We start from the raw sequence: 5,843 nt of genomic DNA, 5'->3' as shown, positions 1-5,843 counted from the left end.
GGGTGAGAGTAACTTCAGTTTTCACCCACAAGAGGACAACACAGACTTGCTGGTTTTCTGTCACAGACATTAGAGCCCAGACTGTCAGAACCAAAGGCATATAGAAAGTGCCCAGCTGCCCCACCCCTCTCTATTTTGTACACAAGGAAACTGAACACTAGAGCAGCTGAGTGAAAAAACTAAGCCAAAAAACCCCAAACTTTTCAAGGTCATAGAGACCTGTGTCCAAGATATTTTCCCATTCACAGTACCAGGACTTAGTTAAACTGACTCAGACTATAAACACATGGTTTTCTAACTTGTAAAACTCATTTTACCTTTTTTGTTGGGGTGAAGTTCACAGTATTGAATACTTTAAAAACACAGCTCACTTATAGTTAGTGTATTCACAGTATTGTAGAGACATGTCTTACCTAGCTCAAATCTAGTCCTGACATTCAATGGATGATTCATCTTCTGTAATTATATAATCTTTCTAGACTTATTTTTTAACTTAAGAAGGTGATGCCTTCTTACCCAGTTGGTGAGAGGATTACTAGAAATGAAAGGTGAAAGAAATATCAATTATTCTTAACCTTCAAGATATTAAGCTCAACCAGGTATAGTTATACATGCTTGAAATCCTAGCATTTAGAAAGTTGAATTTAGGACCAGCATGGGCTAAATAGTAAAACTTCTTTAAAAAAAAAACAGAATTCAAACTGCAGAACAATCAAGTAATTTATATTGCTAACCACACTACATGAGAATAGCTCTGAGACTGGCTGAGACATGATTGTCTATGCACAGACAATGCTTCTTGTTAGTTACAGAATGCCTGTGACTTATTATTAGCCACCATTCTTCATACGGCATGAATGAAGATTTACAGATGTCTTTCTTCTGCTCATGCAAAGAGCAGAGAACTAGCCTTAATTGTTCTGTGCATCCCGCACACCTCATACAATTATAATTTTAGGACTGTATAATGCTTGTGGGAAATTGTATGTTTTCAGAACAAAAGAACCTGACACTAAAACTGGATCAAACCTGACAGATTCATTCCTCTCAGCACGCTGGACACTGACATCCTGCATCCTTCATGTTCCAGCACCAGGTGCTTCAGTTTTGGTTTCTTATCAGAACAGGGCAGCTTCAAAGAAAGCAATCCCAATTGATCCAGAAATTCATATTGTCCCACACAGGACTTTATTTAATCTTAGAATATCTCAACATTTAGAAACTGGACCACAAATGCTATTCCCTAGCTTGTTTAACCATTTTCCCCAATTTTATTTGGGACCCTACAAAGGTATTATTCTTCCCAAATCAGCCAGAAGAGACCTTAAGAGAATGATACCCCATTTCCATTAAAGGGGGTTGGGTATGTTTTGGGTTGCTTTCTTGGGCTAGAGATGTTTATTTTCATTGGGAGTTGGTTATAAGTTATTATTGGTCTTATTCATAGAGAAGACAAGGTTGGGCTCAGGGATAGGAGTCAAAAATAAAGACAGGAAATATAGAAATATATAGGAATGATAGGACAAAAAGTAGGTTATTGAATCTACTTCTCAACTTAATGCCTTAATTGTTACTCACAAGTTTTTTTTTTAATTCACTGGTGTAGAATTTTGTATATTTATGCAAAATAAGTTTAAATTTTATACATTGTTATAGAATTAAAATTTAAGATTATTCTTCACACACACACACACACTATATATATATATATATTTCTACTCTAATATGAAGTATTGTTCCCATATAACTCAACTATAATACAAGGTTTACTTCCAATACTTTGAAAGTGCTATTGCAGGCTGCATAGGATAAATAAGTTATACAAGTTAATTGTTAGTTGATCAAATCATGGTCATGTCAATTGCTAGTCTATTTTTATTACAAGAATATACATCCCAGTTTTAACAGATAGATATAATTCTATAGAAAGATAAGGTAAAATACATAAAGTCTTAAAAGCCTCAGAGACCTACAGAACATGGCACTTAAAGATGTTTTTATTGTTCTAAAGATTAATTGACAACAAGACAGGTTAACTCCTGACAACACCCAGCCTACCTCAAAGATGAGCATCAAAGAACCTCCTTATGGAGATGGCTTCAAATGTGGCAAACAAGCCACTGGGCAAATGTCCTCGTTTCAGCCACAGACAGAATTCTGCCTTAAAATGGCAAGCTTGGATGCAGGCAGAGTCAATGGCCAAACTCTGCCAAGACAGGATAATCAAGTCCCCAATAGATCCCGCCTCACAAATATGTTTGTCAGATATGTTGAGCCAGAAGGCTGAAGATGATGCTACAACATTATAGAGAGTTTTGGGTGACTATTCAGGCAGCAAACTGTCTCTGTCACGTTCTCATTTGGGAAGCTGCTATCCTGTACCTCCTGTCTACTCAGATAATTAATTTTATTCCTTCTCAAGTCTCTGATGGGGCTGAAGACCAGGCAGCTTAGTTTTACAATTAAGCTTAGTTGTTTAGGCGTTAAGATGTTTTTAGGTTTAGATAGATGTTTTAAGTTGAAAACGATGAGATATAATACATATTGATTTACATTCAGAATTTTAGAAGCACCAAGATAGGAAAGATTTTTTTTCAAGGTTGCCAAATACAACTAGCCAAAACACTATTGTTTCATGGTTCTTCTTGCTGTACATAGTTTATTTATTTATGTGTAATAATATAAATGTATATGTAAAAATAAAAATAATAAAAAAGGAAAATATCTACCACTTGCTTCCCACTGTTGTTGTTAGTAAATGTATTTTTCACATTAAAATTAAAAATTGAAGATGCCCAAATATATTTTCCCATCTTGTAGTTATTACTACACTATATTGGGTTTTAATGTACTTAGTGGTAATATTTTGTTATAAAGAAACTGTATTTGGGCTTCTTGGCACAAGGATGCAATGTCAGATACTTGGGAGGCAGAGGCAAGGAGACTTCAAATTTAAAGCCCGCCTCTGGGTTACAGGGGGGAGTTTTTGGTCCCCTAAATATCGTAACACCTTGTCTCAAAAACAAAAGCAAAATAACTGGTGATATAGCTCAGAGGTAGGGCATATGCCCGACACACAAGAGACCCTAAATTCACAAGGTACACTGGATTACTTAGTACTGCAAAATAAAAAAAGAACTTCATTAGCTATGTTCTTGTAACCATTGGCAAAAAAATAAATGCAGTATTTGGTGGTTACAAAAAGTTCTTTTAAAAATAAATATGTTACTTAGGGGAGTTTAGAAAAGGGACAAGCGATCCCATGAAAAGCATGGTGATATGTATACCATTTTTAGAGTAAATGTTGGAACAGATTCTAAAGCAGGAAGATCCAAAATGCTAAAAATGTATTTGGAAGGATGAAAACAGATCACTATGGTAAGGAAGTAAACAAGAGAGAAAAAGAAAAGTAAGTTTTTGGGCTAGAGAGATGGCTCAGAGGTTAAGAGCACTCTTCCTAAAGGTCCTGAGTTCAATTCCTAGCAATCACGTGGTGGCTCACAACCATCTATAGTGAGATCTGGTGCCCTCTTCTGGTCTGCAGGTGTACATGCAGGCAAAACACTATACAAAATAAATAAATCTTAAAAATATATAAAAGAAAGGTAAGTTTTCAATTCTAAGCAAAGTAGGGTTTAGGCTTCAGACCAAATTTTATAAAAGAAAAGAAATCCCTGGTGGGGATGACTTCCAAGAGCCTATCCCACATTCTTTCATACAATACTTTATGTAAACATAGAATAAAGATGGTTATTAACAAAGTCAATCATGAAATTTCTGCTTAAGCAGTGACTATGCAGCAGTTGTTAGGTGCTGTGAACTACACTTAAAATTGTTATTTTGTCCTCTCTGTGATCATATTTGGAAGTGGAGCCTTTGGGATTGGGTTACGCAGGGTTAAAAGTGGTCAGGAACCGGGTAGAGTCTTCGTAATAGTGCCTTGTAAATAGAGGAAGCAATACACTTCTCTCTCTCTCTGTCTCTCTCTCTGTCTCTGTCTCTTTGTCTCTCTGTCTTTCTCTGTCTGTCTGTCTTTCTCTGTCTCTCTCTCTGTCTCTGTCTCTCTCTCTGTCTCTGTCTCTCTCTCTGTCTCTTTCTCTGTGTCTTTGTCTCCATGTCTCTGTCTCTGTCTCTATGTCTCTCTCTCTCTCTCTCTCTCTCTCTCTCTCTCTCTCTCTCTCTCTCTCTCTCTCTCTCTCTCTCCTCTCTCTCTCTCTCCCTACATGTGAGGGCACAATAAGATGGCATTTATCTAGGAAGAAGAGGATTTTTCTAGACATGGAATGAATCTGCCGCTTCAGTGATCTTACAATCCCCAGTATCCAGATGTGTTGCATGGTACCAGTTAGATTGTTAGGGATCTTTGTCTTAATAGGTATATTACACATTAAATAAAGCATGTAAGATATCTCTACTTGGTGCCCTTTTTTCTCTCTCACTATACTTTCTAGTTATTGTAGTGAGAATAGGTTTACCTCATGTTCTTCTTTACTGGAATTTATAATTTTCAATATTATGGAGAGGAATCATGTTCATAATGTTGTCCCCTGAATGCTATAGGGGCCAAATTTGCTTTCTGGATCACTGAAACAATAAGTGAGATTGTTGTAGACCTTTTTGTAGTAGGGAAAATAAGCATTCCATGTATGGTATGTGTAGCAATAGAAGTATGTATGTATGGTAACAGCCACATCTCTCTGTTTCCCTTGAATGCAAAGTTTATTTTATTTCCAATGTCACCTTGACTTCCTCCATAATACTTTTATTGGGGCAAGACAGAAAGTTGGAAAATTTAAAACATGAAGATGGAAAGGACCCACTCATGTTGCGATCTGGCTGAAGCCTCTTGACAGCTGAGTGTGTGAAAATGTTTTTAAATAAATATATAAAAATCAAATAAATATATAATATAAAAAGGATTCAATAATTTTATCACAACTAACAATTTAGAGGCAATGCTCCTTTTATAAAGAGATATTTCAAAAACAATGTTTCTGGCCTATAAACTTTTACTTTTTCATTATATATATATTTTTGGTTTTGGTCTCATGATACAGCCCAGACTGTCCTTGAACTCACTACCTAGTGAGGATGACCTTGAACTTCTGATTCCCCCTCTGCCCCCCAACTCCATTTCAGGAGTTCTGGGATTACATTCATGTCATACTGTGGATTTAAACCAGGACTTTATGTGTGCTTATGCAATCACTGTACCAATTGAGCTACATTCCCAGCCCAAACTTAAAATATTCTAGGAATTTCACAAGAAAACCCATTCACAGTGAAAGACATGCATTCACCCCCTTGTATAACCCTTGTGACCCGTGTTTTTGTCTTATTAGATTGCAGTCCTATCCAAGACGCCTCTGCAGCTACTCCATAATCTTATTTACCATAAATGAGGGGGGGGGGAAGAAAAATATGTTTCTTAGTAACTCTATGAGATATGTCTTGAAAACCATCAAAATCATATGTACAGCTGGCTACTTCTAAGACAGCTTCTCTAGGAAGTCTCATCCACAGGGGAGCGTGTTTTAGTCTTTCTCTGAGCACCTTTCCTTCTATTAACTGCCAGGTTTGAATCAGTGTTAAACTCTCTTCCCCAGAAAATTCAACTATACTTTCTAATGGCTCACTCTGAAATTCCTTTTTTTAACTTTAAAAAAAATTAAAAATATATTTATTCATTATGTATACAGGTCTCTGCCTGCATGTACATCTGCACGCCAGAAGAGGGCATCAGATCTCATTATCGATGGTTGTGAGCCACCTTGTGGTTGCTGGGAATTGAGATTAGGAGCCTTTGGAAGAGCCACCTCTCCAGCCCAACCTGAAGCTCCTTT

Source organism: Acomys russatus, chromosome X, assembly GCF_903995435.1.
Source record: "Acomys russatus chromosome X, mAcoRus1.1, whole genome shotgun sequence".
NCBI classification, from domain to species: domain Eukaryota; kingdom Metazoa; phylum Chordata; class Mammalia; order Rodentia; family Muridae; genus Acomys; species Acomys russatus.
Note: the sequence above shows the minus strand (reverse complement) of the source record.